Source organism: Synchiropus splendidus, chromosome 5 (genome assembly GCF_027744825.2).
Source record: "Synchiropus splendidus isolate RoL2022-P1 chromosome 5, RoL_Sspl_1.0, whole genome shotgun sequence".
Classification (NCBI taxonomy): domain Eukaryota; kingdom Metazoa; phylum Chordata; class Actinopteri; order Syngnathiformes; family Callionymidae; genus Synchiropus; species Synchiropus splendidus.
In genome coordinates, this window is record NC_071338.1 from 10,009,045 (window position 1) to 10,032,649 (window position 23,605).

The window sequence follows — 23,605 nt, forward strand, 5'->3', positions numbered from 1 at the left end:
ATATGCCAGTGGGCGTCGCATATTCAGATCATACAGCTTCAACTTTTTGTTTGTTTTCACCAACCTTGTGTTCTTGCCGATTTATTTAAAAATCTTAATGTCTTCGGTGCAACATATATAGTGAGACTGGGGCACTTTTTTGGGTGGATGCAAGTAAAACATTGAATGCCTTCAAATCCACCAGCATGCTGTTGGATGTCAGCATTGGCAGCCATATATCATGATCCAAGGAAATCATATAGAACGTAATGGCTCATATATTTTTTTCTCAAGCTGCATATTAAAAGACATTTTTGATGGAAGTTTCAAGTTTCATAATCCAATCCTTCCAGTCAGTAAACTACCTGCAGTGATCTTCTATCTGACTGGACCATCGAAGGGTGCCTGCTGAGAAAGTGAGACCTGCCACAGGACGTGCTGATCCAGTTTCACTCCCCAATGATCTAGTTGGTTCACAGCACATCCATCACTGTTTTGTTTGGCTCAGCAACCAAGATGGGCAGGAACAGTCATGCATCTGACCTTCAGGATGTAGAGCAAGTAGCCTTCCCAAGCCACCTCACTTTAGTGTGATACAATGACTTTGAGTTTAGAGTGTGGTTAACTAATTTAGATGGCAAGATTATAGAAAAAAAACAATAATAATGTGAATGTTTTTTCCCCTTCTGCTTTAATTTCCCTGTCCTCCCAAACACAACAGCACTGACCTGACCACTATCACAACATCTTCAGGTCTAATGTGCATGCAGCCACTGAAAATAGGTCCTGCAAGAAACAAATGTGGACCAGATTGGCAGCACCAGCTGCAGACCATCTCCTGGACAGCTCCTCTGCAAAGTCTTGCCATGTGCCGAGACATTAGAGCAAGAAGGTGGTCAGATCTTCTGTGCAACTCTGATGATCTCTCACAGGAAAACAGTACATTGTAGCTCCACCTGATTATTTTCCTCTGCTACCAGAACTGTGTGAGATGCAGGTGACACCAAGCGGCCCAAAACTCTGAGCCTGGGGTTGTGGAGTCAGGTTGGAGCACAGAAGAGTGTCACACACAGCACCCAAAGACATACCAGCAGACCAGAGCCCGACCCTAAAACAAAGTCCTTAGCAGCTCCACTGTGCTGGGAAGCAGCAGAAGAAGACACAGAGCGAAAGGTGCAAGTGGAACCTGAGTGGAGACCAAGTGCTTAGCGAAGACTGTACCGTGTAGATGTTTTGCAGAGATTGCTAGGACACTAAAGGACAGCTTAAAACAAGGAGCTTTGCGCACGGTTTTCCATTACACCATTACACACAGGCTGTGGAAGTACTTGGTGGTCTGTCCATCTATAGACAGAACCAGCTGCAACACCCTCCACCAGACCTGGGGTCACCATCAAGGACCATGTGCAGTGAAAGTCTTACACGCATGGACCTTCAGGTCTTGACTATCCAGCGACATAGAGGCATAGGAGGATGTCCATCAGGTAACACGAACCAGTCGACAGTTCAGCCTCACTCATATGGAAGAAGAGGAGGAACTGCATAACTCCACCCGCCGTTTTCTGCCAACACTGGAGGACAACACTACAGTGAAGAAAACCCCTCCCTCCATGCCTTGGCCAATGGAAGGGCTCTACACGTTGGCAGATAACTGAGCAGGTGAAAGTAAAATCAGCTTAACTGGGGAACTGTGGCGTGGAGTGGATCCTAAAGCATTCACTTAACAACAGGGTTTAGATGTGAACACCTTTTGTCTTGAGGCCTATTTTGAATGAAGACTCGTGTTTTGGTCTTTTTCTTTTCTTTTTATTGTGCTTTTCTCAGTCAGTTCGTGCAGAGTGCTCCCCCTCTCTCTCTCTCTCTCCTGCCCCAATGACTCGTTTGATCTTATTGTGACGTGTGTTTGTTTGTTGTGACTCTTTTTGGGTTATATCAGTACTGCGGTTACATTCTTTTAACACGTGAAAAAGGTCACTTTGAGTTGCCAGTTTGTTTTATACTTCCTCAGTTTGCTTGTTGCTACAGCCAAAAAGCCTTGTTTTGAGTGGTTTGAGCAAGTCAGGTATGCTTGTATGTGTGGACTCAAAAGACTGTTGAACGTTTGAGGAAAAAAAAAAATGCTAATAACTGGTGCCCAGTGTGGGCCTTATTGTTTTCAACAAATTGTGAGGAACTTGAGCTGGCTTTATTTGTATTAGAATACTGAGTCAGACCAACGGTCCAAAGCCATGTGCGTGCGATGTGAGTAAGTGTTGACATCAATATTCACTACAATGAATCAACAAAGGCATGCAAGAGAGCACATGCTTCCATCTGGCCACATCTGGGTTTTTATCATTTCCGTACATTTACTGTATTTCACCAATGTAAATGGATACCTTCATCTGCATTTGAAATTGCCATAAGCTCAATTGGACAGACAACTGGCAGTAGCATTCTGGTGCTCCAACATGATGTCAAGAAGGCTGCCTTTTGCGTCCTGTACTGACGAAAAAGGCAGCCTTCATCATGGCATACAGACGCATTGGCACCGCAACATGTGAAAAAAGACATAGGTTGGTTGTTAGGTGAAGGCTTGTGATGGTACTCCATTCATTCAACATTTAATAATGTGTCAGATTGTTATTTAAAGGGCATCAAACGGCCATGCGTCTGAGCCACGTACTGTAAGGGGTTATAAATAACAACTGACATCCAGTGTCCTTCAGTGTCTCCCAGTGATGCTCCCTGCGCTGGCGCAGTCTCACACCTGGTGTGTGTGCTGCTCGTCGCTCACATTTCTGCACCCCCACGTGTGGTGCTCCTCACGCTCCGTGACGCACGATCTACACCCACGCTTGGAGCTACATGGAAGTAAAACATCTTTTTTTTTCTCTCCCCCCATGTGCCTGCGTCGATGCCCCATGCGGCCCCACACAACGCACGATCCACGCCTCCCCACCTGGTATGCAATGGAAACCGTTCTTTCAGTCCATTGAAACACCTATGTATAACAGTTTACGCTGATGGCTGCCTTTTTCGTCACACAAATACGCTCCTCCCTTCGCTGTCCACAAGCCAAATGCCTCCTGTCACAGTGAAAGACGTCAACCAGCAGGTTGACAGCAGCCATCAGACTGTTACATTTGTGATCAGCCTTTGTTGTTTGTGGGTTATTTTATTTTATTAACAGCACTTTATTTCGCAGCACTTTCCTAGTTGGTGGGACTCCCACTGACCATGGCAATAAATTCTGTTCTGATTCTGATTCTGATTCTGAAAAGTCCACTTTCCCAACGTCAATATACAACGCCATGGAAGTGAGGATGACAGAGCACCATGAGAATATGGTGTCCGACAAAACTAGGTGGAACAGTTATGCACTGAGAGAGAGAGAAACACTTGCAATCTCCAAGAAAGAAAAATAAGGCCTTATATGGCTTTGACGCAAATGTCAGCATAGAGGCAGAAAAATCATTGAATCAGGTGAAAACAATTGATACCAGACTATAAATGTGAGATATATTTAAGTACAATCTGAAAGGGCTCATGAATGTGTATGATGTGAGATTAATTGTTGCAATTATTTGTATTTAACAGTTACACAATAACAAAATAAGTGGTTTGATAAGGGATACTTGGATCTATGTGAGTGGCTTTCTTTGTCACTGTGTTGCCACTGTGCTGCCATTGAGAGGGGACTTGAAAAGGACTTAAACATGATACAGCAGAGTCTGGATTTTCTCTGCTCCATGTCGGTTTCTCCCTGTGATATAATAAAATTCTGAAACGTAACAGCCATCAGTACTAAATACTTTAGTATTTAAGCACAGGAGAATGACAAACAGGCCTGAAGTAGCATCAAAGTAGACATTTCAGTGTCTGCATCTCTCTCATGAGCGCTGAAGCCAAAAAAGATGAGAAATATCTTTCATTCCGATGGCTGACAGCTGTATGAAGAGAAACGCTGGAGATGTATCGTCTCGCTCAAGGGTGTTTTGTCAGGACATGAGAGAAAGGTGACACAGGTGGAAGGAAAGCGTGTTAAAGTGACCTGAATGTTTCATCTCTGAGGTTAAAACTTCAAGATAGAAGTTCAGTTCAGAGCTGGGGTTGAAGTGTCTCTGCATGAAAACCAAAGTTGATGCCAGGAACGTGTCATCTACAAGTCGGTGTGTCAGGTTAAATCTTTAATCTCTCTCTTTTTTTTTCCTGATGCGACACAGTATTTGCATAAAACTGTTACGCCGTGTTGATTGATAGGAGTGTCCCACAAGAAAGGGCATTCAGTTTAATTTCGATTTTTAGGGAATAAAATCCCCCACACATGCAGACTGAGATGTTGACAAAGTTATCCAATAAGCTAATGGTGAAGTACTTTGCTCCTCTTGTTGTGCCAAACTGCACAGGCTCCGTCAGCACCTGCGTGCACGAAGAGACAGCCTCCATACACCAGTCAATTTCACTGATTGCAACACTGAACGGAGAAAAGAGACGGGGAAAAAAGTGAAGGTGTCAGACGGGAGGTGAGAGCGGATTATCAAACCTGTGGAAGTCCAAAGGAGACAGTAGGAGAGAAACATTCATGCTCTCCAGCTGAAACTTTCCTTATATATGAACAGAACAGGAAGGCGACAAATGGGACTGACAGTGCCTCACATGCATCCCAGCCAAATACTTATAGATTGTTACCCTGTTCCATTTCTGCTGCATACTTTTGTATGTTTCCCATGGTCAGCGTGCTCCTGCTATCTTTAGAAATAAACCTGGACTCATGAAACATGAAACTGACGCCAATATGGCGCTATTTAGTATGTGCATGCAGCTTTAAAAAAGATTTGATTTTTTGCGTAGAGACGTGTCATATCACTTCACCCGTCACTATTTAATATGTGCACGCTGCTTTAAAAAAAAAAAAAAAAATTGATCAGTTTTGCGTGGAGACCTGCCATTTCACTTCACCTGGCATGTCTGTCATGTGGTGATGGACTGATGAGGCTTCATGAAACATGTCCTTATTTTCAGAGCCCACTAGATGGCACTCTCTGCTCTAAAGTCTTTGAATTTGAACAGCCATTTCAATGAAACTTCACCTTCTTTTTAAACCAACAGCGCCACCTACTAGGCTCTAAAAATAAGGACACTGTTTCATGAAGCCTCACTGGCCCATCACTACTGTTATGTGTCAGTGAAATGACCACAAGTGGAAGGAGTTAATCTGCTCTTTCTATCATGTATATGATGTTGCCCCGTGTGTACGCCACTGCTTCCTGTCACCTGACAGTATGGAGTCCATGGATTGTTTCAAACAGCCTCCCCTGAAAATGCAAGGCTCAGGTTTCCTAGTTGCTGATGTTAGAAATGAATTATGTGAAACCAGCAGTGTTTTTTTGTTTGTATGGTGGGTTGCCACCTGCTGCGTAGGTACTAGGAAACCTGAGCCAAACATAGGAACAAGGAAACAAAGTGCCTGAAACTCCATCAAGTAAATCAGGCAATTTAATCTTGTGCTTATATTCTACTGATTTTATTGTAGTGTAAAAATGTTGCCATTTTTATTTTACAATTTTAGAGGTGTTTGGTTTTTTTTTTTTTACAACTAAACGTTTTGTTCAAGCGGCACACTTTTACTATTTCATCTTGAATATTTTTTTTTGTCTTTAGATTTTAATTTTCATTTAGCTTTTTCAGGTTGACTGTTTCAGAGTGGTGGGGAACTGAGTTGAAGATAAGCCACTGAAATGTTGGGCCATGGTCGTGAGTAGATCACAAATGTGTTTGTCAAGTAAAGAACAAGTAGAGAGGCTTGTCTATCTCTGCATCCATCTCATATATAAGGGTCCATTGGTGTGAAGACAGAATGACAAATGTGTAGGCAGTGGTGAGCTGAGCCACAAGCCAAAAGTCTCCTGCCATAAAAAATAAAACTGCTAAATTACTGTGGCAGCAAAACTACAATAACTGAAACCAGAATGGGCTTAAGAAAAGCAAGAAATGTATTCTATAACTCAGTGTAAAATATTGAAGTGAATAATAAAAATGAGATTTTCCATTACATTAAGTCAAAGATAGAACTTCCTGAAGTGGTTGACTGGAGTCCTGTCGAGAAAGGGTGTCCATATTTATTAGTTGCTTTTATGCATCCATCTGGAAGACTTGAAGAGAATTTACCCACAATCTTAATAGGAGTGACAGGACGTAAAATTGCAAAGGAGGAGGGTGCAAATGTTTTGTTTTTTTTTGCAAAATAGTTTACCATTTCTACCAATCTCAAGGCTCAAAGATCTGAGGCCTTACATGAGAAACAGGCAGAGCTATACATATATAATATGTAAAAAAGTACATTATCTGTGTTTCTTGTCAACAAAATCTGTTTTCAAATGTCAGTACATTTAACATGGTTTCCTTGACAAGTAATTCAAAATCATGCTGACACATTAGTTTGTCTGAAATCCAAAATAACCAAAACCAAGTTCACATTTTTGTTAACAGTGCATGACATTGTGTTTAAACAAAGAACTGGTGCTACAGTAGAGGAAGTAGAGGTCAGGCTTTGCAAACATAACTGTCACAAAACATTGTACTGTACCATTTATGAAAGTGCTGAATCCAGCCTTGGTGAACAGTGATTCAGTTGCAGGGTAACTATTTTGTCTGCAGAAGATGACTGTGAGCCCAGGCCTGGTCGCTGAGTTATGCTGAAGACACGTCAAGCTAAAATACTCGAGGCCTTGGTTTAAGCTTTCAGTCTACTTGCTGATCAGCAAACAAACGTATCTGTAGTACGACTTTAATGTTAAACCCTCTACATGGCATGCAGTTATTACGTAGCTACTGTGGCTTCCCTTGAAGCAGCTTGCTCCACTGGGGTCCCGTGTAACTTTAATAGCCCCAGCAATGAGCTGGAAAGGTCCGATTTAAAGTGGCATCCATTATGTTCAATGAAGGAACAGATTTAGAATTGACTTTCTAAAGTTTAAAGGGAGTCTATTTTCAAAAAGGTTATTTAATTTTCATTTCATATTGCTCAGCCACTGAAAGCCCAATGAATCAAAAAAGAAAAAAAAAAAAATTGGCAGTGGAAGCAAAATGTATTGATCAGAAAGACACTTAAGAAAATAAAAAAAAAGCTTTTGCAAAACAGGAGGCTGAAGTGAATGATGAAGAAGGAAGAAGATAGCCGGACAAATAAAGCATGAAAACGAAAATCAATTTTGCTTACAAACACTAAATAACGATGAATTATCAAAGGGATAATGGCAGAGTGGGCTGAATTATGTTTTTGTTTTCACTTCATTTCAACTGTGTCTGGGTGTTTTCAACTGCGATGTCAATATTCCTTTGCTTTGACTTGTCACAAATTAGACCGTGTTCAAATGTAATGTTGTGTAACCTACTCTGTATCAAAATGAAATCTTAACCTAATCATTTGTTGAACGTCACTAGAAAAATAAATTTAAAGTGCTTTTTCTGCTGCCTCTCAAATCCTACTTCAACTGTTTTCTTATTTTTTATCAGGGTAATGCTGTGGAAAGTTTGAATCTTGGGGGCACTACGCTCCACCGTTCCCTCCTGCAGGTGTCTGACTATATTACTCCTTTGTGAGATTCATTCATGATAACTTTCCATGATTTGTTAAACAGGAGCAAGTATGTTCTCTGTAATACCTACCAGCAATGTACCAACCATAAAAATTATTTCCACCTTTTTCATCTCCTCTCACGAGCGCCCCAAGTGTTAAAGCCAATGCCAGACTTTCTCATAGTGAGGATTGGGAGGGCAGCGGAATATTTAAATAATGGATCACCAACTAAATGAAGCATGAATATTCAAAGTATATTAGAAATATTATACTTTATGACAGACAGTATCTTGTTAGCCAAAAATACAAAGCTAAATGAAAATCACAAATCCTGAGAATTCAGTGTATTTTCTAACTGTGCACACAAAGAATATGACTATTTCCTTTCGTGAATGGAATTCATTTCATTGAATTCAGTTTATTAAGGTGATTATTATTCAACCAGAATGAAAACAGCCATGTTCTATTTTAAGATTTCAATTCGACGATATGCATTTTTGAGGCAGTTATGCAAAATTAAATTTCACTGGCACCAAGGAGACGACCGAGCAGGACGTCACACTGAAACAATCCAGTTCCTGTATTCCATTAAGTCGTGATGACTAATTTCCTGTTTAATTTTTTTTTTTTCCTGGGCGACAGAACAGATCTGATAAGGTGTCACAGGGTTGGCTAGCTCTTCTGCTCGCTGCACAATGCCCACGATACGAGTGGGTGTCTGAGTTAGTTACTATTCATTTGGGAGAGAGTGAATAATGAGCTGTGCCCTGCGGTGAACATGATGTAAGACGCTGCTAACTATGACAGATCATGCTGCCGCTGGTGACCATGCTTGATCAGTCTGATAGCCTTTAGCTCAATCATCTCGCCATCACCTAATTGTGTGGACCGCGATAAATCTCACATCCTGTCCGTCCGCTTGGTTTCACCTCTAATGCCATCCGCATTTCAATCTGTCAGATGTGAAGAACTGCTATCTGTAACAATGCCGGAGATTGATGCCATCGGTTGTCAACTGTAGACTTGTACAGAGAGAGCGATAATGTCGCATGCAGTCGTGGACTGAATTGGGATTGAAAGGTGTTCCTGAACAGACAAACTCCTGAATATGACAAACAAAAGGTATAGGCGAGGTGTGACTGTTCAATAACATGTAACAGGTGTTACCTGAATGTAACTTCAGTACTATGAATACGAGCAAACGCTTGGTCAAGCATGGGGAACCAGTGATGTAGCAGTGGTAGTTACAGAAGTATCTAGTTGTAAATTAAAAATACTTTCACTTCACTTTCAATTCAGTCCGTAGAATGTGAGTCAGCGAGGCGCTGTTTATAGTATAGTAGTTATAAGACCACTTGAGTGGACTTGAGTAGTGCAGTAAATTTCAGATGCTGAATCTAAGTTACTTTACGGTTGGAGTACTCATTGGAGTACTCCAAAAAGGGAGTGGTTACAGTGTTTTATTATGCCATCCATTACGCCTTCTAAATGTTATCTGGTACTCAAAAAAAAAACAAAAAAAAAAAAACTTTTTAAAAAACAGACATCCGCAGGTATGTAACGTAAACTCTCCAGAGTGGGGCCCATTCTCTCGCGCGAGCAGCTACTGAGGCAACTCTGTAGACTTTGTCACCATTGTCATGATCTGCAAACACTGGTGCGACCAAGATTTTTGCCAACACCGCTTCCATTTTGTCGGTGTAGCGGCAATGGTCAGAGAGAATTCAACTGAGTAATGGTACATATTTTATTCAGGATTTCAAGCAGACGAAAAAAAAAAAGTAATGCAGTTAAAAGCACAGTATTTTTGCTGTTATTTCTTGGCACATTCAAATGTGGAGGGTGATGAGATGTCCCAGGTAAAACTCTGGGGGGCAGACTGCCTTGCACTCACAAAAGCACATGTATAACCTGCTCGCCCACACAGACTAACACACAAAGTGATTCATCAAGGCAGCTCACAGTAAAGCACAGCCTCCCAAAACTTCGCCAGTCGGGATGCATGGCAGCCAACCTGACTCCAACCCTGTCGATTTTTACAAGCTTCGAGTCTGTAGCAAAATGTTGAAGAGGGTCACACAGCAGACAAAGCCTTCATATTTCTGACTTTCATGCATAACATTTGATTTTTATGGCTTAAAGGAAAGGTAAAAGCAGCGTGGCCGGTGACAGACAGGCCTTTGATGCACACACATTCAGCTTTTAGTTGTTTCGTCACTGTATCCAATACTTTTTGAAACCAAGTCCCAGAGTGGACACATTTGAAAAGGACAGATCCCTTTCTCCATATCGACAGCAGATCTGCATCCTTTTGAAAACGACAACGTCTCCCTCGTCTGTCTCCCTGAAAGTCGTGACTTCACAACAATACCGGTGAACTACAGAGCAGTGGCAACAAATGCTCAGCTTATTATAACTACCACTCTTTCACTACAATGAGCAGCAAGTGATTATTGTAAACACAGACGTTCTGCAGCGTACCTCTTAAAGCACACGCCTCACGGAGAAGCCAGCCACAAACACAAGTTTGTCATTTTGTTCGTTCAGTCTTTCAAACAATTGCACAATTAAATATGAATTCATGCAACAGATAGCCGCTCTGTAATGACTAGTAATAACAGCTCTGGCTGTCAGTCCTCACCAATGTGTCCTTCCATGTTTGATTTGTTTTGCTGCCATGCTAATGCTTGTGCACAAGCTTTGCATACGTTTGAACCTACTATTGTACATCATTTGGGTAGCATTTCAGTGGATTTGTATGTATACCCGATCTGATCTCCAAAAAACGATTAAACAGGAATATATGCACGTCCGTGTGGATGTAGCCTGTGTGGACAGTGTTCTTATTCAGTACGTTCCATACGTGACAAAAATATTTTTTTGCTGTTATTTGCATTTGTAAGTAGGTAAGAAGGTAAAAAAGTAAAAAAGAAAAATGACCTTGAACACCTGTTTTAAAAAAAAAAAAGTGCAGTGCTGTGTTGTTCCATGTTACTGTGTGCACCAAACTCACACTGTGGTTTTAATCACGCTGGTTTAAGTACAGGTGTCTCCAGCACTTAACTCTATTGGAAACCTACAGGGGAGGTTCCAAAAATAGAGACATGAACCATTTGCAAGAGCTCTCCCAAGTCGATACGGTTGGGTAGCACTGAACCTTCAATTTCCCGATGTAAAACTGCCGATATAGCGTCCTGTTTGATCTGGGCCTTTCATGCCTTGCAGTGTACAATAAATGTGCTTGGGTTGTGTGCTGGGAATATGTTCTTTGGTGCTCAAGTTAAGGATGAGCAGAAAATAAATATATTTTTCATCAATAAAATGAATGAAAAATGCTTGGGCTCGGTGGAAAAAAATCTTAAAATTTCATATTTATGTGAAATATTAATAGCCTACAAATATCCTGCAGAATGATGAATTAATTGTCAATTTTTTACAGTGCAGGTGGTTACTTTGAATGAAGTTATTAATAACATAACATAACAATAAACATAGGTATTTAACATCCATGCCCTAACCGTTAGGTAAATTAAACATGAACTGTATTCTAGCACCTTTAGAATCAGCACAATCCTACAACAGCGTTCACTTTTTCATGGTGACAAAAAGAGCACCTGGTGGCTGACCGACACTTGGCTGAGGGTTCAACACGATAATACCTTTATTACCACATTTCACTGTGGATTTCTCCTCAAAGAAAAATGTCACACCCATCAACTCCTCCTCCTGGCAGCTCAGTGAACTATTTCCCACTAGTCAAGCCACAGCAGGCGGCCTCGCACGCAGCTGCCAACACCATTTAAATGTCGTCACCTGAGCTTGGCGGCAGAACCGCTGATCCAATGATGCGGGTCAGAAATCTGCACGCACTGGACCACACAAAGCGCAGCTATAAACCTGTGACTCATCAGTCAAATTCCACTCTTCTTAATAAAAAGAACATTATTTTTCCAAACACACAGAGTGTGCAGGTTTACGGAAAACAGGCGTTGGAGGCTGACAAAAATGTATCCACTTACTGTATAGTGGTCATAGTGAAGTTGTGTATCTGGAGGACGGACGTTTTGAAAAGCAGATGAAAATAATATATACAGAAAAGTTGAACTGATTTAAACAGCACACTGGATTGGCCTGCCAGTGACCTCCTGAAGGGCGTCCCATAGCCTCGTGGCCCAAACAAAGACGACCTTTAACAGAGAAGGTCAACTGGATTGACCTTTGGGAGTTGTCTTTGACTCCCCTAAGAGGATCGCAGACAAAAAGATAGACAGTCTGTATTTTATAAAGCATTTAAAAAACCAACCAACCATCATGAAATACGTTGTCAGAGTCAAGTAACAGTTACAGGTTACGAAATGCCACACATCCCTGATCTGCACTTTAAAAGAATGCAGCAGTGCTCTGTTGCTTTGCTTTCAGATTCCTGCATAAAACTATGTTGCGGTAATGATGTAATGAAACCATGGATGAGCCTCTCAAAGTCAGAGGGGGAGAGAAATGTCATCACATTTCCCAGTTGTTTAAATTTGGCAAGCCCACCAGGATCAGGTGAAACATGACTCAGGCTGTCATGCAAATGTGGCCGCTGAGGTCATTGAGGGAAGCAGAGATGAGCGAAAACAAGGATTTTAGAATCGTCAGAAACTGTTATCCAATTTTTTACAGTCTATCAAACAGACTGTGTGCAAAATCAGATGTGGCAGGCTTCAGGGGAAGACCGTGAAGATAGTCAAAGATGTGCATGTGAATGTTCCCAGTGAATAATTTGGGTTTAAAATCAATGTGAAGCAGGAAGACAAGGACCCTGGGAGGCATCGGCAAACACATCTGACAAGGATTTGCTCCATCACAGATCATCCAGTCCTGGGAAACAACTGGAGTTTACTGTATTTAATGTGGCCTGTTAGATGGTTATTAAATCCCACCCACACTTCACATTACATTTTTATTCCTGCCAAGGTTTAAAGTTTGTGCAGCGGCCAGTATGACGTGAAAACACATGAAAAGTCATTGCTTGAGATGAATTTGTGGTATTTCATCAAAAGAGTATCAGTATCTTTTATCCTCACTTCTGAGATGCCATGACAGCAACCGATGCAGAAGAAGTAAATATATGAACAAGGATTCAATAGCTGCACCCAGGTGTGCACTGTAACACAAGCTAACCGTTTTTTTCCTTCAAATCTAAATGCAACGTTAAATATTTTTCATTTGCCGTTTCATTGTTAGAGTGTTGACACTGAACGTGTTGCACCAGGATTATGCGTAATGTTCATAGTTACCATGGACGGGTATGGAAATGCTACTACAGAGTGAAATGATTACCACGTAGCTACAGCCTACTGAAAGAAACACGCCCACAAACGTTGCTCACATTGAAGTTACATGAGTCCACCAGCTGCTTAGGTAAAGTAACAACTACAAGCAACATCTGACTTATGACTGGGATCGCTTCCGACCAACTGGTCCTAAGTCCGATTGGACGTAAGTGGAATGCCATTCAAAATAGCCTACGCGAGGGTTATAGCTACTACTGTAGTGGTAGATGGCCGTGTGAGAGTGACATGCTGGGATACTGTGCTGCCGTAACTGTCGTATGCATTGCTGGGCTGCTACGTGCTGCGGTGCCAGACATTGAATAAAAAAATAAGCATCTGCTGGCCGTGGTTGTGAGTACAGGTGGACGAAAGTCGAGCAGGTCGTATGTTGGATGTTACTTGGACATCAGGCTCCATATTTGCCGACTGGCTTGTTTAGATGCCACAATGTGTCTGACACAATTTTTCAACTCTGGGGCCGAAAGAGTTAAGAAATGTTCAATGATTGACAAGTCTCAGTGAGCTGTTTTCTCATGTTTAATGTGAAACCTCGTCAAAGCGATTGTCTCCAGAAAGGTCAGCGGATGACTCATATTTACCGGATATCCCTTTGTGAAGAACACCCAAATCCGAAAGCCTCCTCCTGCCCCATGAGTCATTATGAATTCCAAACTCATACCTCGGTGCCATTAATAATAAATGAGCAAAGCTAATTTCACGTTGCCAAAGAGGAGGAGTTCAAACGCTGGAGTTTACTTAATTAGAATGTGTAGAATGGGGTTTAGCTGGCGCACAACATGTGCCTTTTCGTTTAACTAAGCTGGTTTTTAAAAGGTTATTTAATGGTTCCCAAGAGAGTTGCACATTCCAAATTGAGCTCAAATGCATAGCTTATAGGGGGTTGGAACTGTTGCGGGTGCGCACTCATAATTCCTTAAAATTTGCATCGCAGAGCTGGACAGAAATCCATTTACAGTTTGTCTTGTGATCGATAATAATCCTCTCAACCATCTCCTCCAAAAGGGTAAATTAAAGAAAATTAGTTTTAGCCTTGAGTTACCCAATGTGTGTGTGGTGCATGTGGAGCTGTCGCGGTGCGCATGCGCGTGTACGCTGGAGAGAGAATGGGGAGAGGAGATGGTGCTATCAGTTTGATGCCCACAGCTGTGAGTTGACCCTGATTAAACGCCTCTCTCAACTCACCAGACCCCAGATAAGAGCGGCGCTGGACGGTGTATACGTGTGTGAGCGTGTACATCCTGCAGCAGATAAGGTGTGTCGATACATGAACGCGTACGTGCTGCTCTTTCAGTTTGTGTGTGTTGAGACACCAATTTTATCGTGTAAACATGCTGACCTGGCTCCAAACCAGTCAACACTTTGAAGTTGGCAACGGCCACTGTAATCTCTCTCGCCTTCCTGTCATACAAACTCACGAAGCCAGAGGCAAGGGTTTAGCATGTAGCAAACACTCTCGCCCGTCGCAGGAAATGAAGTGCTTTCAGTGATAAATAAAGATAACTTCATGTAAACGCAACGCAAATTTCACATTTACCCCATATGAATGATTCATAAAGCCATTTTCAAACCATTCTTGTGAGTTGTATTCATGTAAATTATGGAGAAAATGAAATATTTATGCTGTTAAATGTCACAAATGTTGACAATTACCGTGTGCTTTTTATATTACAGTACATTCCTTGCGTTATGTACGAACTCTTTATGTAAAGTTTAGGGCAGCACATTTGTTTATTCCATATTCTAGAACTCTGCAAATTTATGATAATCTTATATTCTCAACAAGGAGAGGTCACCCTCAGTCAGCAGCTGTATGGTGTTGTGCCCGAGAAACAGCCGCTGTTTGCATTAAGGACATTGAAGGAGAAGGTCAGATGGAGCTGCGTGTCTTTGTCCATTAAGAGCATATGTGCCAAACTCCAGGCCCCGGGGCCTAAACTGGGCGTCTAAACCATTTTACAGTACATGGCCTTGGCTCAAAGTTAAAGGCAAATTAATGTAGGTCAGAGGTCACCAACTTTTCTGCAACTGCAAGCTGCTCCAAGGGCACTGTGAGACCTCAAGGCTATCAAAAGTTTGGAACACTTCTGCAATAGTGTAATACACACTAATCCCCAGCTATATCGCAGTTTGCCTTCCACGTGTTCAGTTTTTACTTGGCCTTGTCTCACCTCACCCATTCAGTTAGTACACGTCATGCGTGTAAAGTCACACCACAATACAATATTTGTACTCTTCCGTGTCCAGTATTTACAGAAAGGCTTCTTGTATGACACATGAGAGGCCGCGATCGCATGAAGCTTGGTAGAGGTTGGCTGTTGGAAACAAAAATACAGAACCCGATTAAAACAATAAAACATCTTGTGTTGTGTTGAACATTCTCTTCACAATTAAGTACGACGCAAAATGAAACACAGAGGACGCTTGAGGAAACAGCATCGGCGGCAAAAAAGCTGTAAAGCCACCATCGACTGGTCAGTATGTCAGCGTGTTCATCGGTCGAGTTGTTGGCATAATTATGATCATTGCTGTTTCAAATATAATGTGATATAAATATGTATTATTTATGTACAGTACGTGTGAGTAATTCATGGTTAACTTACGTATCACATATATTAATAAAGTAAAAGGCAGTTGTTTACGGTGCAGGTAGAGTTTGTAAAGGGAACAATGCTCATAAAATAATACTATAAATATGGTACTGCTACATTGCGGTTTCTTATCCATTGTGGTTGGATTCTGGAACATAACTGCGTTGAACAAAGGCTCATTGTATATTATTGTAGTACACTAATCACATTATTGATTCTTCACAACTCTACCAATTATGTAACAAGAAAGGAAACCAAGAACAATAGTATTGTCTGAAAATACCTTCTTTTTCATCTGCGTATTCTCTTACTCTCTGCACACGGGCACACGGTTATAAAAGAAAGTGACCAGTGAAGTGTTTCAGCTAAGCCTAGAAACTGACATTATTGCCCAACAAATACATATAAAATTCCCCAAAAATGAAAAAAAAAGGTTGATTGGAATGTGATGTAAACCGGATTGGTGCTTTGATATTATGGCATGAAGTCTTTGGTGCACTAGGACAAATAAAGAGAAGGTTATGCTATATTTAGCCTCTAAGATTAAAAAAGTCAGACTCATTTTTCTGGTTAAAGGAGTGCCTGTTGTGGACAGTTTGGCAAACGTGACCTTTATTCAGCCCGCGACTTTGACTGTGTTTAAGAGTCAAGATTCGTAATTGCAGGTACGCACTATAATGTGTGAGTTGAAAATACAGAGGGAACATTATTGCAGGAATGAGCTGTCATGACATGACACCGCCTCAGTTCCTGTAAATAGGGCTTAACGTATGTGCTTTAAAGAGCAGTTGCATTCATCCATTGCCATAGTGGAGATTGTTCTTATGCTCTGTGTTATGTATGGTTTGTAAAACAAAATAATTAGCTTCAAACTGCTCAAATAAATGTCGTTTCATTCGTCCTTTGAAACAACCAGTGCCAAACAGTATGAAAATAAATGACTAGATGAATAGAAAGACTTATTTTTTTGCCATGTCTTCTACTCACTACCTTGGTTTTTCATGGTGCTCTGTTTAAGCATCGCACAATCCCTGCATGTGTCATGGGCTTGAATGAATTTACACATTGAAGGTCTGCTACCTATCTATATTGCAGCACATATATATATAATTTTTAGGCTGAAATAAATGCTTTTGAACGATGGTTCATTCATTCAGATGACACCTATTTCCTTTAAGTGTAGTTTGAAAAACTTGAGTATCTTCTGCTTTGGGCTTCTTTACTAGGCGATGTTTATCAGTGCACCCACATCCGAGTGTGACATTGAAACATGCCTTATAAACACAGAACTTTAGGGGTGCTGTTATTTGCTGCACACTGCACAGAGCTTGGAAAACATTGAGGAGGCGCAATATACTCTGAAGTGCCCAATATCAGAGGAATTATCTGTCCACCAAGATAATTTACGTGACAAGTAACATAAAAACAGTCTTTGGTTCAGCTAAATGGCTTCAAAATTAGTTCATAAATATTACAATCTAAATAAAGGGTCTAGAATTAATAAAATATAAAATTGATGTTGAAGGGAAAAGCGTCTTTTTTTAACAGTGTATTCTCCAAAGTAATGATAGCCGACTATATAACTTGAGATTATACAATGAACTTGTCTGGACTCTAAACATGAGATAAAACCTTGATCTATTTCCAACTTTTAAATCTCGCTAATACAGGAGAAATATGCGCAGGGACGAGGACACAATGGAATGAAATGACCTCCACCACAACTCTCCTAGCAACATTAACATGATTGCTGAAGGTGTCTCATCGCGTGAAAGCATTGTTATAAATTAAAGACTGAATCTTGAGAAGTCGCGTGTCACGAATGTGTTGCTTCACCATCACACACATTAGCAACATACAAACTAATTCTTCCTTATCTGGGTCCAGCAGAGCCGCGGTTTAAGAGTCACTGATCAGATAGAAAGCTACTTAGAGTATTAAAGTGGGGCAGGGGGCTCTGGCAACTTTTACCACACTAGATTAAAATTCAGTTCACTTCATGTCACGCTGGGATTTGGGCGCACTAATAAACGGCTCCTTGTAAAGAAGCCCACCGCAGATGAAGAATAACCAAAACAAGTTTTTCGACCTAGATTTTGAAGGCACGGATCTATTCTCAGTGTTCACTGTGAAGCTATATGTTGCTTGAATAGCAATGTTCAATAAATGTATTCGCTTATATTCCATCATACTTTGTTTGGAGGTTAAAACATTTTATTATTATTTTTTTTAAAATACAGTAAGAACATCTCAGGCATCGGTTGAACCGAAGGCATTTTTCAAACAAAGCATATTCTGAAGGCAGCGCTACTCTGAATGCCGGTGTTTTTTTTTTGGTTTTTTTTCCCAGTGACTGTCTTGCCAGATATGCGGATTCCAGTGTTTTGGCCAGCAGGGAGATAATCTCATTAGCAACAATTAACTGGGATATATAGTGGAATATAAACCCCTTGTTCTCATGCGGTTGTGAACAGCACCTGGCACCAAAATGAATCAACTCATCAAGCTGTCACTGAAGACTGATGCTGAAAACCGGGGATTTCACTGTTCAACAAGTCCTTCTGAGAAATGTGCTTCAAGCCAAATGGCTGTCATTATTGCGAGGGGCGATTTAAGAGGGACACAATTTCTTTAACAAACAGACATGCTGCTGCGGGACGGTGCGAGGAAATACTTATAAAACACAATGGCGTGATGCAAAATTCAAGATAATTGTAAAATGATTTCAGCAACACATTGGTAATATTGAACAAACAGAGTGGATGAAAGAGGAACTGGATTGTTGCAACGTGCTTGCTGGTCTAGTTTGAACTGAGGCTTCTGTCTTTCACAATATCTTTTTTTAACAAATGAACCGTGGGTTACAGTGGTGCTTCATTAGGGAGTGTAAAACTGGTCTTTCCCCAGTTATACGTGACTGAAGGCTCCAAAATATTCAGCGCTGACGTTAAATGGGCATAAAAGAGCTCATTCTATTGAAAGCCAAGTGAGGAATTGTTCCATATCCATCATGTCAAACATGCACTAGTGAGCTGTATAATCTCTGGCATGTATACTAGTCCAACATAGACAAAGGTCACAAGCAGTGTGTGGAAACAGAAACTAGGGTAGGTGAACTAATAGTTTAGCTACAATGTGCTGAAAATAGATGGTAGTTTAACTGCATTCATATTGTCTCATAGTGTGTGCTGCCTCTAGTGATTCAAATACATCTGGGTCAGTTTTGCTGTTAAACAAAACTACACAAACTAGACAGACTACACTTGTATTAATTTATTTATTTTTTTTAATAATGGAATTTAAAATAAATAAAACTGCTGTCATGTGACAATAAGAGGTCGCCGGCTAACATTGTGAAATTTGTTCCATTCATTACATTCATTGACGTTTCCAAAAAGTACATTCAAGTAACTGAGTACAATGTTAGCACTATGAGTAGTTACCATATCTATTTTTTTGTTTTGTTTTGTTGTGTTTGTTTAACTGTAAACTTCTTCTTTTACTGCTAATAACACATACTTCAGTTATGCTAGCCATATAAGTACTACCTATTTTACTACTGAAGGATACAAATCACACAAGTTAACAAGTTCAAATCTTTTATATCCTTACTGGCAAACTAGTTGGGTCAACATGTCTATTAGTGAATGAGAAATCTACTAGAGGCGTTTTCTCGTTCTCCTGTGAGAAGCAAAGTGTCCACATGTTGACAGTGATGAGAGGTTTGGTCGTATTAGTTAAAGTGAACGGGCCAAACTGTCAGATGGTTAACCAGTGGAAGCTTCCTTCACCGTCCTACAGAACTAAGACACATGTTGCTTGGCGAATACTCACCATCACTTACTGGTGTCAGCCAAAAGGGCAACAGTGAACATACAGTATGGCAATTAAACTATGCAGGAGGCAGGAAAGGGGCGTCAGTTAATCCTCCAGCAAGGAACTTTAAAGTGAACAAGTAATATACAGGACAACTGGATGCATCTCTCAAGTGTACAGTTTTAACATGGAGGGATCAAGGGCATGGAATAAATTCTTATACAGCTGCTCATATGCTCCTGAGTGAGTTGTCTACGACCGTTACTAGACGGTGGATGGCTTATCATCACGTCATATTCTCCGTGAGGCATAGCAGTGTGAATTTTTATTTATTTATTTATTTTTTTTCGACAAACCAAGAAAGCCAATGTCTGGGTCTCTGAGCTGCTCATTCTTAGTATTTATCGACCAGACTTGGAGGTGAAGAGGTACAGAGGAATGTGTGTTGCTCTGTGAGCTGAAGGTTGCATCTCTGCTTTATCCAGAATAGGTTTGACTCCAAGAGACGGCACGTGAAATCCAGACCAACTCGTCTGGAAAAAGGTTGGACCGAAAACAAAGAACAGAGAAAGTGTGACGTAGTGTAGTCTTAAAAAAGTGCCACAATGTCAATGTAAATTGTGGTTGATGTTGTTGGTGTGAATGTTGGACACTGCTGCAAATTAATGCTCGCACTTACAGCAAACATTGGACTGTCTGAACGACAGAAGAAAAACAATGAAATGCTTGGTATTCCTCATACCTGTGTCATCTTAGAAATAGATTTATTCATCATAAAAGTGTTCGATAGTGCTGAGGATTACAGATTTCTAATGGAAAGCACATGCTTTGGGGATCAAACAGGCGATAGGATCAGCGAGTCCACGAACCTCTGAACATTTCAAAGACGACAGCCAAATGCTTCAGTCAGGTGAAAGAAAATGAAGTTTTGTATTCATGTGAATAAAGAATTGACATGTGGCCCCACTGGTTATTGAATAGGCAAGAATGATTTCTCTGTTTGAAAAATAAATGTTTTCAAAATGCATATTGTGAAGAAATGAACTCATGTTTGCTATTTGTGTATCATGTCTTGAACAGAAATAAAAATGTGTTTCATATCACTGAATCACACCACTCATTACAATTACACATTTTCTCTCAACAAAATTCCATGTGATTTCTAATTGAATATGCTACATACTGTATATTTTGTCTTTTATACATTTATTTAGTTTAGTAAAGTGCGGTGCATTTGTCTTCCAATGAAACGCTTTTTAGAACTGGTTCCTGTCCCTCTGATTATTAAAAATAAAAACATATCTCCTTAAATACTATGCTTTATTTTACCTTACTAACAGGTACATGCTGGATACACATTTTCAGGGGTTGCTGCCCAATGAGTCTCAGGTCATTTTCTAAAATGTTGGAAAACGCAGCTCATTAATCTGGGATTACATTTGGATTTCATGGATCACAGATGGAGGAGCCCAGTCTGATAACAGTGCCAGTGGGTGATACTTTGCTATGTCAACAGGGTAATGACTCAACAAAAGCCCATCAACCAACGTTCCGGTAATGTCTGCATTGTAGATTCATTCCAGGGAGGATGCAGTGCAGCTTCTGATATATTACGTCAATCTGAGTTTTGGACTTGGTGGTAAAGACACAGTGAATTCAGCAACTCACAGACTATAGCTATGATATCTACTTCAACCTTTATATTCTGAAGTAGATTTGATCGATCTTCAGCTGACAAGTACTGTAGAGGTTGTCTTTTTAGCTTTCAACTTTCATGGTGATCTATGAATATGCTCAGCCAGAACCCAGGTGGAGATAACAGTTCACCTGCCAAAGCCATGCTTGCTTTGTATTCCACACTTGTCAGCAGGGCTGCGTCAGGTGACGGTAATAAAATTTGAGCAAAGCACTGCAGTCACACGAAGCTTCATAGAAATGTGTGAAGTCACACCCGAGGGGAAAACCACTGCACCTTATCTCGCGATTTAAGATAAGTCAACCTTTTTTTTTTTAAGGTTCTGTGTTTGTTATTATTAATATTTATATTATTATTATTACTACTATTAGTAGTCTTATTACATTCAAATCATGGTTTATTATGAAAAATCAATACAATAAAATTATATTGGGTTTCCTCATTTTAAAAGTTTATTGCTCATGAAATAAAAATAATAATATAGTGATCCATTTGATGTGTTGGCTGTACATGTGATTCGAATAAATTATATTGTCTGTGGAAGAAATGGAAAACAAAAGTACATCGAGTTTTACACCACATTGATTTTTAGTGGTCGAACAAAAAGTAGCAGGAGTTTCAGGGGTCAAGACTGTTAAACTGCCCATCATTATTCTTTGATGTATCTTCTTGTGGCTGGCCCTCATGATGTTCTTTAAATCACTTGAAAGAATAATACGTTTTGTAAGGATCATTTCTTTGTTAAAATAAGATAAAGTTGCAGTTTAAAAAATGGAAAGAGAACTAGTTGAATAGGTTTCTTTTTCGAGTGAAGACTTATTCTTTTCCTATTGAAAGGAGGAATTGCGCTATGTAATTGAGGGAATGCATCCTTGCACAAAGGAAAGGTTGACAAACGTGTGCATAATGCATCAATTACTATCTGTCGTGTTAGATACTGTGCATTATCATTTTGGTGCTGTTTCTCTTAACATGTTCACATATCCAGATATGACGGGTCCTTGCTGAGGGTCTCCTCACTCTGGAGGCTTTTCTAGTCATAAGCTTTATTCAGAAAAAATATATACTTGACTGATGACACGTGTGACATTCGCGTGATCTGTGGTGTGTCTTCATGCAAGTCACCTCATTAGATAACATCATTTCATTAAGACATTTTCTTCACGCAGTTCAGATGAGATTGTTTTAAAGCAGAGATGAAAAACTAGGTTCGCAGTTTGACAATACGCATCAACCAGTTTGCCATTGTTCCATTTGACTCGTCCTTATTAGGTTCCATAATGGTCGACCGAATTTTGGACATATGACTGGTCAGAAAAAAAGGTCTGTACCACCTCAATATACCCCCCACAGAGGTCACTAGTCACTTCATGTAACCTATGTGAACAAAGACTCATTCTGATCCTAATTGGACTCATCTGACTCAGAGGCCATCACACTTTGAAACTGCTCCATTTCTGCAAACCGACTTCCATTGTTAGCACTCGCAAACATTCAGTCAGTTGAAGTTAAATTAAAGTGCTGCCATTTTTTGTGCTGGACCACATTGGGCTCAAACCCACGGGACAAAATCTGTCCACATAAGCTATGAGTTCATGTGGGTGACATCAAATTCAATAACCTAAAGCGCACACACAAAAAAAAAAAGAGATCACAACAAAGCAAGTTTGCCCTTCGGAAGTTGGACTCAGCATGAAGAATGCCAATCGACACACATGCATATTATTGGACCCACAACATGGTCTGTTTGAAATTTGGCTCCTCAAACAAACAAGTTTGCCAGAACATACATGACGTGTAATAATGCGACCCAAACAGGTGACATTGTTGAATAATGGAATAGGAGATGAGTTTCTGTACCGTAGCAGGAAACCAATGACATACTCTCTCTCGCTCCGTGACTGGAATAATTTTGTTTAGCTGCTGGTAACTGAGTGTCTTAAGACCTTGATGATCTGACAGTTGCCTGAGAACGCCTAGTTAAAGTAAATATACATTCTACAACAGTAATCTGAAGATGAGCAAGTGAATGAATATATTGCATTTTCATATAGTACAGAGAACTGGTTGTTTGGCAGATGACCTTTCCATCTGTGAATATCTACACTCATTACTAGTGATAATTACACTCATTTTGGTTCCAGTTTGACACAAACACATTTCCTCCATTGGAAAGTATAGCAACATCACGACACAGACAACATCACTCTTAAAGGCTTAGAGACCTTCCGTAAATGGAAACCCTGATGGTGCCCCAGACATTCAGCGTGACTAACAAGCTTTGACACCGTATCTGGTGCACGGGTCCCAGTTGGACAAGCAACATGTCTGACCCCACCCCTCCCTCCCCCCACACAGGCAGGGAAAACACTGTTGCATGCAACTTATGATCACCTTGTCATTTCCTAGCTTCATCGCCTTCGGCACGTCCCTTTGCCACCAATGTCCTCTCACCTTTGACTTCCCCTCCCCGCTCTCTATCTGCTTTGCATAGAAGAGGCGACAGCTTGCCGTAATTCAAAGTAATCGGATGACTCTCCCTCTCTTTATAATCCGAGACGCAGGCTACTGTGTGGTAACCTGCTTTCAGTGCCAGGACCACTGCACGACTCAGACAGACGAGGCT

The 23,605-nt window shown here is 40.6% G+C and overlaps 1 protein-coding gene across 4 annotated transcripts in view; it reads right to left on the reverse strand.

Moving 5' to 3' along the window:
- LOC128758639 (protocadherin-15-like) overlaps positions 1–23,605 on the reverse strand; it is a 175,399-nt gene that overhangs the window by 150,934 nt on the left and 860 nt on the right. The window lies entirely within an intron of this gene.